The following is a 13,934-nucleotide window of genomic DNA, read 5'->3' as shown; positions in this document are numbered from 1 at the left end:
ACCTATTTATTATTTTCTTGTCAATGTTCATACCGTTGGGGCGTAAACTCCCCAAGCGAAATAAGAGGTGCTGTCCCTCCAATTTGCACTGGGACAATGGAGGAGGTCCAGGACAGAAAGGTCAGTGTGGGAATGGGAGTTAGTGCTGAGCACCCGGTTAGTTTACAGTTACAACGGACTGGACGGAGGTGTTAATGGGAGGTAGATGGGACCTGGCCACAGTATTTCCCTGGATTACAAAAACCCATGATTTAAACCATAACTGTACATCAAGATATCCAGGAATATGCACATTTACCGAAATTCATTTGGCAATTTAATAAATTTTGAGTTCTAACAAGATCAACAAGGACATAATTTAGTCTAGGATTTTAAGGATTCATAGGCTGCAGTAAAATGTAAAATTCAAGTTCCCAGCTGCTGCTATAAATTTTGCAATGAAGCATGAATCTTTAAATGCAATGCTCAACACCAAGATACGAACAAAAATGACAACCAGCCATATTTGATTTACAAATTATTCTAGTACAATTTCATTAAACCTCTGTGGAATGTCACCCATTCCTTCTCTTCAGAGATGCTGCCTGACCCGCTGAGTTACTCCAGCATTTTGTTTCTATCTTCATTGAACCTCCGAGCACCCGGACGAAACCCACGGGGAGAACATGCAAACTCCACACAGACTGGACCAGAGGTCAGGATCAAGCCCTGTTTTCTGGTCTTTACTTGTTCTATCTACAGTAAATTGTGTTCGGGAATAGCCAGGTCCCTTTGGACATCAGCATCACCTAAACTCTCAGCAAGTACCCTGCCTTTCTGTTCCTTACACCAAACTGGATCTCAAGTTTTTCTATACATTATATTCCAAATTCTCACAGAGTGGCAAGTCTGTGGAATTCTCAGTGGCGGAGGCAGGTACTCTGGATGCTTTTAAGAGAGCTAGATAGGGCTCTTGAAGATAGCGTGTCAGGGGATATGGGGAGAAGGCAGGAACGGGATACTGATTGTGGATGATCAGTCATGATCACATTGAATGGCGGTGCTGGCTCGATGGGCCGAATGGCCTACTCCTGCACCTATTGTCTATTGTTAAATGGCATGGTCTCAGAACCATTTATATTAGAATTACCTTTATTGTCATTCAGACCTTACGGTCTGAACGTAATTTCGTGCCTGCAGTCATGCATACAATAATACAATAATAAACAACAATAAACACAAATTAACATCCACCACAGTGAGTCCTCCAAGCACCTCCTCACTGTGGTGGAGGCAAAAATCTTAGGGCTGCAGTCTCTTCCCTCCTCTTCTCCCTCTGCGCTGAGGCGATACCCCACCGGGCGATGGCACAAACAGTCCCGCAGCTCACCGAACCCCGCAAACGGGCCGGCTCAAACACCGCAGCCCGGGGTGGTCGAAGCTGCCGCCCTCCAGTCCAGCGGATGCAGCCGCTGGCCCGCAGCTGAATCCCGGACTCAGGTCACCACCGCCAGAACGCCGCCCCAGCCACCGGAGCGCCGTCCCAGCCACCGGAGCACCGTTCCAGCCCCTAGCCGGATCGCCCTCACGTGAGTGCCGTTCCTCCCTCGAGCTGGGCCGCTCCGACGGGAGCGCCGTTCCTCCCTCGAGCTGGGCCGCCCCGATGGGAGCGCCATTCCACCCTCGGGTCCCACAAAGCTTGCCTCGCCTGATGTCCAGTTTGGTCTGCGCTTGGACCCAGCTTTGTAGAAAGCCGCAGCAGGGAGGTCCTGGCAAACTAAGCATATCCCACAAAGCCTCTCGACACAGTCCTCACAATCCCACCTAGGCATGAATGGTGGGGACAATTTCAATTTTGAGGCACTGGGGTCCCGATTGGGAGTGATAAAGATATGGAGAAACACATGCAGAAATATCCAGCCAAGTGTCAAATGAACAATCTGCACTGACTTCCTCCTGAGTTCTCACTAGCACAGAAGCCAGTTTTCAGAAAATTCAGTTCACAATGCGCAAGATGCAGCAACGGATGAGACAGCACATAAACTATCAGCTGTTGTGCTGAAGGTCTGGGCTCCAGAACACACCACATCCCAGTCAACCTGCCAAAGGCCGTCAATAATACTTCATCATAATTACATCAATAATTCAGTCTGAAGGGTCTCGACCTGAAACTTCACCCATTCCTTCTATCCGGAGATGCTGCCTCACCCGCTGAGTTACTCAAGCACTGTGTGTGTGTGTCTATCTTCGGTGTAAACCAGCATCTGCAGTTCCTTCCTACAGACTGACCAATTACCGCACATATCAATGTCGAAGAAAAAACTGCAGATGCTGAAAAAATTGAAGGTAGACAAAAATGCTGGAGAAACCCAGCAGGTGAGGCAGCATCTATGGAGCGAAGGAATAGGCGAGGTTTCGGGTCCAGACCCGAAACATCACCTATTCCTTAGCTCCATACATGCTGCCTCATCCACTGAGTTTCTCCAGCATTTTTGCCTACCACCCATATCAATGTCGATCGCCAGCATTGTGTCAGAAGGCTAGATGACAATCTAGAGAGCAGCATGTATGGGCCAATGCTTAGTTTGCCAGGACCTTCCTGCTGCAGCTTTCTACAAAGCTGGGTCCAAGCGCAGACCAAACTGAACATCAGGCGAGGCAAGATGGACTGCTCCCAACAGCAACATCCACAATGTTGCCTTGATCCACCGACTTTGCTGCATCCTTTCAATGTTCCAAACACTAGTTCTGCATCGGTGGGAATCTCAAAAGGATACACTTATGCAAAGCCCTCAGCCTGGTCCTTGTTATCCTGCACGAGGCACTGTTCTTAAAGATCATCTGAACCTTGTTAGAAAAGCGCAGGAGGCCACGGATTCATAAATCAAAGTGGAAGAGAAGAAATGTCCCAACTGGAAACGTCACCTATCCATGTTCGCCAGAGATGCTGCATGACCCCTGGGTTAATCCCATACTTTATGGGCTTTTATTGGAGAATTAAAGTGAGAAGACACAGGATGCTTGGAGTAACTCTTGTAGACTGAATGCACGCATTCCACGGAGCAGCTCCAACTCCTGTAGGTGAACTTGCTGAAGACTGGTTTCAGTGATGATGGGATCCTCATGGAGGCAGCAACATAAGTCAGCCACAGGGCACTTGTGTGGCCTATCAAAAGCCTGATCTTTACCATTCACACCCTATACATCACCATCGTGGCTGGATAGGAAATATTCTGGGGTTCACCTTCTGTTGACTATTTAATAATCCAACACTTTTTACAACTAGATGTGGAAGGCTGCCTAAATTGGCACTGGGAGTTCATTTCATTTAATCCTTTGCGATTTCAACGTAGTGGTTTTGACGTAATCGAGTGGCTTTTCAGGTCACTTCAAAAGGCAGTTAACAGTTAAACCATGTTGCAGCATGTCTGGAGTAACACAGCGAATAATGATGAGAGATTCTGCTCCTTGTAGGACGTGCTTAAGATTACGTAACAATCTCACCCACCAAAAGATATGGTGTACTTAAGACGGACACAGACAAAGGGTTGGAGCAACGCAGTGGCTCAGGCAGCATCTCTGGAGAAAAGGAACAGGTGATGTTTTGGGTCAGAACATGAGTGGTCAGGGGAGAAGGTAGAGAAAGCATTCATGTCATTAAAGAAAGGTCATGTGGAAAAATAAACCAGTTGAAAAGGCTGGAAGTTAGTTATTTTTTGGGTATATACCCCATGCAGTACGAGCAAAACACAAAGTGCTGGAGAAACTCAGGTCAGGCAGCATCTGTGGAGGGGATGGACAGGCGATGTTTCAGTTGAATCCTTGCTTCAAACTGATGGAGTGGGGTGGGGGGGGGGGGGAAAGCTGAAAGAGGCAGGGGAGGGGGACAACAAAAACTGGTGAGTGATAGGTGGATAGGTGAGGAGGATAGATTAGATGGAATAAATGACAAGGGGGTGGAAAGGAGGCAAAAGGGTGCCAGATGAGGAGAGAAGAAGGGGAGTGTAGCCAGAAGGAGGGATATGGTTGAAGGGGACAGGGGAAAGAAGCGACTAAAAGGGAAATATGAGGTTTTGTTCCCCCACTTCAAGATTTGCTCAAGATTCCAGCATCTGTAGTCTCTTGTGTCTCCATACATTAAGCTTTGCATAAAAACATCTTTCTTCCAATTTGATTTTACTGCTATTCCTCAGTCTGCTCTCAACATGGAGCTCTTGATATTTTTGAAGTAAAATTCACAATTGTACTGAACTGATTTCTCAAAAGTCATTTTATATTTGTTGATAGTAATTATGGTGATTGCTTTTGTTGAAAAGGAGTTTTTAACTGAGATACAGTAAATGCCGATCTGAAACACTGAAATATCAAGAGAATGTGGTAAAATGTAAAGAATATTATTCAGACAGGAGAGAAGGGAGGAGATTTGACACGTCAGCAATAGCAATTGCAAAGTATTCTGGAATGGGGAAAAATATCAACTTTATTTTAGTACTGGAACAGCAGACTGGTCTGGCAAATCACTTTTTCCTGCAATCCAAAGTAGACAAAAATGCTGGAGAAACTCATCGGGTGAGGCAGCATCTACGGGGAAGAGGAGGAAAAAGGGAGAAAGCAAGGACCACCTGAAATCGGAGAAGTCAATGTTCATACCGCTGGGGTGTAAACTACCCAAGCGAAATATGAGGTGCTGCTCCTCCAATTTACGGTGGGCTTCTACAAATGATCTCAACACTACAAGGAGGAGAACTATAAAGCAGAATTGGAGCAGTAAATTTTAACCATTAGGCCAACAATAGCACCCTTCTCTTTAAGCATTGCTGCTGCAATAAACAAAAAAGATTTTAAATGTATTTTGTGTCCAGGACATACTTTTGATCGTTGCCTGAGGAGGATTTCATATAATTACCTTGCCTAGCAGAGTTTATCCCAATGATGCACGGCACTGCTTGATCTTCGACAAAATGGGCTGCAGTTAAGACATTTGCAGGTCCTCTAAAACATTAATGGCTTTACAATGGATACATTTGAAATTAAAACCAATATTAATGTTATCTATTAAACAAGTAAAATAATCCTGTAAATTAAGTATATTTAGAATCTTCAAGGCTCAGGTACAACCTGTACAAACTTTATTTAGTATAATTTGGTACCATAAACCTAAACCCGGCAACAGCTTATTTTGGCAGGAGAATGGGGTTAGGAGGGAGAGATCGATCAGCCTTGATTGAATGGCCAAGTAGACGTGATGAATTACTTCATTCTGCTCCTATCATTTAAGAAGAGTTTATTTTCAGTTACGTTTCCTCATTTCTCCTGCTCAATTTCTTCTTCTTGTACATCCATTCCCGCTTGCCTTAAAACGGAAGGACAGTGCCATAGATGACAGGATGGCTGCATGTAATACAATCTGTGCGGGAAGGATCTGCAGATGTTGGTTTATACAGAGGAAAGGCACAAAGTGCTGGAGCAACGCAAGATAATGAACAGGTGACGTTTCGGGTCGGAACCCTTCTTCAGACTCTTAATACAATTTACCAGGTTTCACTGGGGCAACTACAAAAAGAGTGTTTTATTTCAAGGTTTACAGCTAGAATGAGCAATGGGAGGCAGTAGAATATGGAAGACTACAGCACAGCCCACAATGTCAGTGCCGAACAAGATGCACATCTCCCTGCCTGCAAGACACAAATCTCTGATGCAAGGTGCAGCAGAATAATTTGGAACCTTTGGATAGGTGGATTAATTGAAATTTCCACCATTTACACAAACTGGAAAAACTAAAGCAAATACCATCCCCGACAGAAGCACTATTCTGTGGCCCCTGGTTCCCAAAGGCAACATGGGCAGCCGAGAGAGTCCGTGCCCCATTTGTTAATGAACCTAGATTTCAATCCCACATCCCAACAAGGTCACTTCTTCCCATTCCAAGTGAAGTGCCTATCCCTCTGGCATCCAGCATCCCTTCCACTGTTGAAGCTCCTCGCCACAATTTGCCTTTCACTCAATATTCTTGTTCCCTTGGTCAGCCTTCCAACTTCTGTGGACTTCACAATGAGAGCCTTGCCCCAACTTACACCAAGACCCATTTACCCACCCCTGCTCTCTCTGCCTCAAGTAAGCAATTCTCTCAGTTGCATTCAACTCCCTCAATGTTCTTGTTCCTTGGTTCTACACCAGCACCTCCCCTGCAAATTCTGCACTCCTGCTAATTCCAAATTTATCAATTCAATATACCCAAGATTTGCAATGTTCTTCCTAATCCTTTGCTGCTCTTTTCCTTCTCTAGGGCACATTAATACCATTGACCAAATTTTCGATTACTCGTCACAATAAATCCGTGATGTAGTCCCAATGTAATTTGGTATTAAAGTTCGTTTGGATTACGAACTTTTTGAAATGAATTCAAAGATACGGCATCAAACAGGCCCTTCGGATCAAGTCCATGCCAGCCATCCATCATCATCTGTTCACACAAAATCCCACACGTCTTTGGGATGTGGGAGGAAACCGGAGTACCCGGAGGAAACCCACGTGGTCACAGGGAGAACGTGCAAACTCCACACAAACAGTGCCCCCGAGGTCAGGATCGATCCTGGGTGCGAGACTGCAGTTTTCTGGCACTGCAAGGCTGCAGTTCTATCAGATCGCCGCCTCTGACTTATGTTTGAAGCACAAGAGACTGCAGATGCCGGAATCTGGAGCAAATAGCAAACTGCTGGAAATGCGCAGTGGGTCAGACAGAATCTGCAAGGGGGGGGAGTAATTGTCGTCACATCGGGTCAAGATACTGCATCATGATCCCGATAATCACCCTATCAGAGTCATTCCCTTTATTCTCTCTGCTCCACCTTTCTCCCTCCAAGTTAAAATTGTTTTGTCACTTCCAATTCTAATCAAAAATCATACACCGAAACTAGTTCCGTCCACACAGATACAGGCCAGCTTGCAAAGTACCTCCGGCATCATTTCTGTGTGCGCCGAACAGGTTCATTTTCAAAACTACTGATAAAGAATTCTACAGTAAAGCTAAGGTAGACAAAAATGCTGGAGAAACTCAGCAGGTGAGGCAGCATCCATGGTGGGAAGGAATAGGCGACGTTTCAGGTCGAGACCCTTCTTCTGACTTCAGTGGGATAACTACGAATTAATGTGAACGTGTGATCGATGATCAGCCTGGACTCGGGTCGAAGGTCCTGTTTCCATTGCTGCATCTGAAGTGTGAAGGGTCTCGACTCGAAACGTCACCTATTCCTTCGCTCCATAAATGCTGCCTCACCCGCTGAGTTTCTCCAGCATTGTTGTCTGCCTTCAATCTTTCCAGCATCTGCAGTTCCTTCTTAAACACTACACCAAAGCTAGATCTTACGACTGGTATAATGTTGCAACATATTTATAAACACCAGAATAAAATTGCTATTCAGCAACTTAATGAACATTTCACGATCGACTTAGACTATTATTTCATTTCCACCTCTCCTCCAGACTAAGTACTTACTGGCCAAGCAATAGGTTCATGCAAGGCCATCACAATGCCAGTGACAGGACAAACAAAAGAAAAACTAAAATTACGAAATTAATGATAAAAAGCAGAAAGACGGAAGCCAGCCAGCATTTAATGTCATTGACTTGAAACGTTAATCATCTCTCCACAATGCTGCCTCATCAGACCATTGGCAGTGATAATACTGCTGCACCAAAATATACTTCAGCTACCAAAGCACAGCTCAGAATTCTGCATGTTGTGCAGCATTCACTGATTTTTGCTAGTCTTGTTTGAAAATTATCCCGAATAAAAACGTAATTACAACGTTTTAAAATGTTCTATGCCACCCTGTTAACTTCAACTAAAGATGGCATGGGGGGGGGGGGAAAGAAAGAGACCAGAATGTCATTTTCCATTTTGCAATCACCTACATCTTGATTAATGTTTAAGAAAGAACTGCAGATGCTGGAAAAATCAAAGGTAGACAAAAATACTGGAGAATCTCAGCGGGCAAGGCAGCATCTATGGAGCGAAGGAGTAGGTGACGTTTCGGGTCGAGACCCTTCTTCAGAGACCCGAAACGTCACCTATTCCTTCGCTCCATAGATGCTGCCTCACCCACTGTTTCTCCAGCATTTTTGTCTACCTCTTGATTAATGTTGACTTAAGTGCAGGTGAGCAGCACACAACCGACAAGCAACCAGTCAAGTAAATACCAACTGTTATTTGATGCTTTTTCAGACGTTGAACGAGGAGGATATAATAGGCTTCTTTTCCTCACACAACTTAGATAATACAGATTCAATTGCAAAGTCTAACGTTGCCAACGATGCAACACACCTTCAATTCAGCAAAGTGAACCAATATCACCTGCTCAAGAAACAAGGAACTACAGAATCTGGTTTACAAAAAAATGACGAAGTGCTGGAGTAACACAGTGGATTAGGCAGCATCTCTGGAGAACATAGCTTGACAGAGTTTCAGACTGATGGAGGGCCCCGACCCAAAACGTCAACTAGGCATAGATACCCTAGTCACACAGCGTGGAAACAGGCCCGATCAACATGTCCCACCTACACTAGTCCCACCTGCCAGCGTTCGGATCATATTCCTCGGAATCTGTCTTATCCATGTACCTGTCTAATCGTTTCTTAAACGTTTCAATGGTACCCGTCTCAGCTACCTCCTCTGGCAGCTTGTTCCATACACCCACCCCTTTGTGTGAAAAAGTTACCCCTATGGTTCCTGTTAAATCTTTCCCCCCTTGACCCTTAAACCTATGTCCTCTGGTTCTCGATTCCTTTACTCTGGGCAAGAAACTCTTGTGTGTTTACCCGATCTATTCTTCTCGTGCCTTTATCCATGTTATTCAGAGATGCTGCCTGACCCACTCAGTTACATCGTGGCCCTTTTAAGCCCAGCATTGTGCTTTCAGTGAAAAAATTTGCACAAACATTGGTTAGTCAAATTTCCAACATGATACATTATGTGATTACAATCTTGCTCAGCCAAAAACACAACCAAGCCAACCTCCAGACCCAACCCTTTAGGCCTCAATTCATACAGATCAGCATGCCTGTGACCCAGGTGCAACTTAACTTCCCTGCACGCTATTGAACACTAGTTGGCCTAGCAGAGTATCCAATGGAATAAATATCAACATACTGCAAAAGTTCAATTCAGCAGAGGGAGAGTTAGATAAAGCTCTTGAAGATAGCGGAGTCAGGGGATATGGGGAAGCCAGGAACGAGGTACTGATTGGGGACGATCAGCCATGATCATATTGAATGGCGGTGTTGGCTCGAAGGGCCGAATGGCCTACTCCTGCACCTACTGTCTATTGCCCACAAGATCTTGCATGACATTGTTTCTGACCAAAAAAACTGCAATTTCTTTTTTTCTTTTTTTTAATCACCCATTTTTTAATGAACATTTAGTAATGATATTTCAAATATGAAAATCATTATGTAGAAGGTTAACAAAATTATTCCTTTGTTTACTTTGCCTTCTTTCCATCCAGTATAAACCCCTCATGCTGGGACATTAAAAAACTGCAATATTCAAAATGTCACTAGATTTGATTTGCTTACAATAACCAATCGAAGCTGTTTGACTGTTAAAATGTTAAAGAATAAGAACTTACAGCAAACCTCATCCGTAATTATGCCAACCATAAAAATCAGCTCCATTTGATTTTTTAATTTAATTTAGTTTTAGAGATGCAGCAATGGAAACAGGACCTTCGGTCCAAGTCCAGGCTGACCATCGATCGCACGTCCACATTAGTTCATAGTTATCCCACTCTCTCGTCCACTCCTACACACTGGGGTCAATTTTACAGAGGACCAATTAAGTTACAAACTCGCACGTCTTTGGGATGTGGGATGAAACCCACGCGTGCACTCGGAGAACATGCAAACTCCACACGGACTTCACTCAATGCCAGGATCAAAGCCGGGTTTGGATCAAAGCCGGCTGCACCATCTCCATAGGCACATTGCCCAATGATTCCCACCCATACAATCTATTCCATCTTTCGCCTACCCAGTTTCCACTGTACATGCAGACAAGCAACCCTTTCAAGAGAGAGCTAGATAGGGCTCTTAAAGATAGCGGAGTCAGGGGATATGGGAAGAAGGCAAAAACAAGGTACTGATTGGGGATGATCAGCCATGATTACATTGAATAGTGATGCTGGCTCAAAGGGCTGAATGGCCTACTCCTGCACCTATTGTCTAAATCCTTTTAATCTGGAATAATCCATACAGTTAAAAGCAGATTCAAGAAACTGCAGTGCTAGTTTATACAATTAAAGTGCTGGAGTAACTCAGCGGGCCAGGCAGCATCCCTGATGGGATAGGCAACGCTTCGGGATACTTCTTCAGACTGAAGGGTTCCGACCCAAAACATCCATGTTCTTCAGAGATGCTGCCTGACCCACTGAGTTACTCCAGCACTCTGTGTCTTGTTATAGTTTTGTTGTTTTATTGTTATAGTTGTGTCGTGTACAGTTTTCAGGGATAGCGTCATTAATTCCCCTGACCATAGAGGTCATCAACTGACAGGAACAGATTCAAGTAGAAGACTAAGAGAGGATCAAATGAAAGACCTTTAAAAGTGGCAAGGTTTGGGGTGTCACTGGTTAAGATGGTGCGAGGCAGAAATCAGAGCCAAAGTAAGTCTTTGGTAATTAAATCAATCTAAATTACTTTCTGGACATGGGCTGAATCTGCACCCTGAATTTCTGGCAATTCTTTATTCACAAACAAGCCGATCAAGGTCTGCACCAATAGGTAGAAATGACTGGATTTTTGGAACACAAATTCTGAATATATGTACCCTGCGTACAATGAATGGCATTCTCACCGTTCCTCAAAATAAAATAACCAAACACAGGCAAGTGGCTGAATGAAAGAAATTAGAAAATCCCAGTCAAACCTCTCAGATATTTCAAATATTTGACAATTACTCAGTAAAGAAAATAAAAATGATTGCAATTCCACTTAAAAATGATTGCAATTTCACTTAAAATACTTCAAACCGATGCAGTAAAATACACATTGTAAAATGTTTGAAATTTATTAAATATACAATTCCCCAAAAATGCTTATTCCCCAAATATACCTATTATTCCCACAACATTCTCCAATACAGCAGTTAAAAGATGCATTAGATTTATAAAGGTAAATCCAAACAGATTAAGCATATTATTTTTCAAATCACTCATTATCTAACTAATTATTCTTTCATAATCCAGATTTGAGATTTTGTAGTGTCTGCTGCTAACTATAAAGAAATTAGATAACCAAGATGTTATCAATTGTGCCTGCCATGCACTCACCAAAAATTCAATTAAGACTGCTTTTTGAAAATATTCACAGGATGGTAATTAAGAACCTCTTCGTTTCGCCACTCTCGTCCCCACCCTCACCTTCAACAAAAATAATAAAATAGACACCCACTGTACAACAGAATACAATATAGATTTAATCTGTTTAAATTAAATTAATCCTACTTTTCACATAGGTATTACTAATTTCTTGTGGCAATTTATCTCGAGTATAGTCAGTTGTCCTGTTGCACTTTTTTCAACATATACCGACACACACTAATCTTCGTATAAACTAAATTCACAAATGCAGCAATCAATGTTAACATCAAAGACAGACACAAAAAGCTGGAGCAACTCAGCTCCACAGATGCTGCCGGACCCGCTGAGTTACTCCAGCATTTTGGGTCTATCTTCGGTGTAAACCAGCAACGGCAGTTCCTTCCTACACAACATGAGCATCTTTAAGTGGCACAACCCCCCCCCCCACCCCACCTTTTAATTAAATCACTAAGATTCAGCAGCTTACAGTGAATTTGACTTAATGTTAATTTATAGCCACGGAAACGTCAAATTTCTGCTGATGGTAATTCATCGTTAAAGAGCAGAAAATTATGTATTTTGTTGTTTATTTGCAGAGAAACAGTGAATATGTTGAGATTGAGAGCCTAGTGGTGCACTGACTGAGCCAAGGACTACAAAGTCAGACTGTCCTGCTTGTCATTATTGGACTTCTCCCAACATATAATGACACACACTTGTGCTGGAGGTCCAAGCTGATTATTTTATGGTTAAATTGTTTGATTAGAGCCCCGTCCTGTGCTGAACAGACGTCGAGAGTACCTGGTCACCGCCGCCCCGGCCTCTCCACGTCCCCGAGTCAGTCCTCGTCCTGTCCTGTCCTCTTCTCTCCCGTCAGCGGGCTCGCATGGCCTCGGCCTTGCGCCGGTGCAGGGTGGCCGCTGTCCGGCTGTCGAGCGAGCTGGCGAGGCCACAGGCTGTATGTGTCTGTATATTATATATACGTTTGTGTATATATATAATATTGGCGACAGGCGGCGAGCACAGTTCCTCTCTCTGCGCCGTCCTCCCTCCACTGACGGCCGCTGCGCCGCCCCTCGCCCACCACACCCAGGCCCGGGGCCCTAGCAACCGCGGGCAGAAAGGGGGGGGGGAAGCAGAGAATACATACAGATATGTACTCAATATTCCCCCTCCTCTCCATTGTAACAATAACACATCGAACTATTAGTCCCTAAAATACAAATTAAATGAATCTAACCATCTCTCCCTTTCACCATTTATTGTAAAATTGACTGCTTACTCACCAGTCCCCCCCTCCTGCAGACCGGACATCAAGTCTCCCGGCCCAGGACCATCCCTGCAGGAATAACGGTGCAGGCGGCACAGGTGGTCTCAGTCAAAGATGATAGAGCACCTTTCATCTGTCATCTTTGGTCTCAATGCAAAAATAAATCGCAAAATTGTAACTTGCACTGGGGCTCCGAAAGCGCAGGCATTATTTTTTTTCGCTGCAATATGTCAGTGTGTTTTTTAATTGGGTTTGCAGGGAGGCGGTGCATCCAGGCGGAGGGTTCAGCAACAAATGATGCAAGCTTCCTTGCATATGAATGCAGCCTAGTTAAGATTACACTTTGCACATGAAAGCAACGCGGTTGAGATGATATTTTGCACGCCTTTGCATATGAAAGCAGTGGGGGTGAGATCATATTTTGCACGTCTTTGCATATGAAAGCAGCGAGGGTAAAATTACATTTTGCACGTGAAGGCGGCCAAATTAAGATTGCATTTTGCACGTTTCTGTTTATGAAAACAGCCAGATTAGGACTATATACTTTGCACATTTTTGCATATGCACATAACGAGATCAAAAGACTACACATTGCACGTATTTGCAGTATGTACATAGCGATGGTTAAGACTACACTTTACACATTAACTTTCTTTGTTTAAAACTGCGTTTACAGCCCAACTGATGCATTCCCTTGGATATTGCCGCTTGCAGCTGAGTGGCGGTTGCCATGGGGACGGAAGCATTGACGTAGGAAGCGCCGGGGGGGTGGGGGGGCTTCCCCCAGCACTACACCCCCCTATTCCACACACACACCTAGTTACATGCACCCCAATACTTCACACACACCTAGTTACATGCACCCCACTACTAAACACACACCTAGTTACATGCACCCCACTAGTACACACACACAGTTCATGCACCCCAATACTACCACACACACACCTAGTTACATGGACCCCACTAGTACACACACACACACAGTTACATGCACCCCAATACTACTACTACACACACCTAGTTACATGCACCCCACTAGTACACACACACACACACACAGTTACATGCACCCCAATACTACCACACACACACCTAGTTACATGGACCCCACTAGTACACACACACACACACTAGTTACATGGACCCCACTAGTACACACACACACACACATCCAGTTACATGCACCCCAATACTACTACACACACACCTAGTTACATGCACCCCCACTAGTACACACACATCTAGTTACACGCACCCACACTACAACAGACACACACACACACACACCTAGTTACATGGGGGTTGGCGATTGCAACCAAAGATCCTAT

At 44.2% G+C, this 13,934-nt stretch overlaps 1 protein-coding gene across 1 annotated transcript in view; it reads right to left on the bottom strand.

Moving 5' to 3' along the window:
* The window catches only part of LOC129703636 (guanine nucleotide-binding protein G(I)/G(S)/G(T) subunit beta-1-like), a 30,913-nt gene extending 18,555 nt beyond the window's left edge, over nucleotides 1–12,358 (bottom strand). Inside the window, exon 1 of the mRNA XM_055646243.1 lies at nucleotides 12,135–12,358. The gene's annotated coding sequence lies outside the window, so the exon portion shown is untranslated. The remainder of the gene's footprint in view (nucleotides 1–12,134) is intronic.
* Between the last annotated feature and the right edge of the window lie 1,576 nt (nucleotides 12,359–13,934).

The sequence above is a fragment of the Leucoraja erinacea genome, chromosome 14 (genome assembly GCF_028641065.1).
Source record: "Leucoraja erinacea ecotype New England chromosome 14, Leri_hhj_1, whole genome shotgun sequence".
Classification (NCBI taxonomy): Eukaryota; Metazoa; Chordata; class Chondrichthyes; order Rajiformes; family Rajidae; genus Leucoraja; species Leucoraja erinaceus.
Note: the sequence above shows the minus strand (reverse complement) of the source record. Positions and strands in the feature narration are given on the sequence as shown.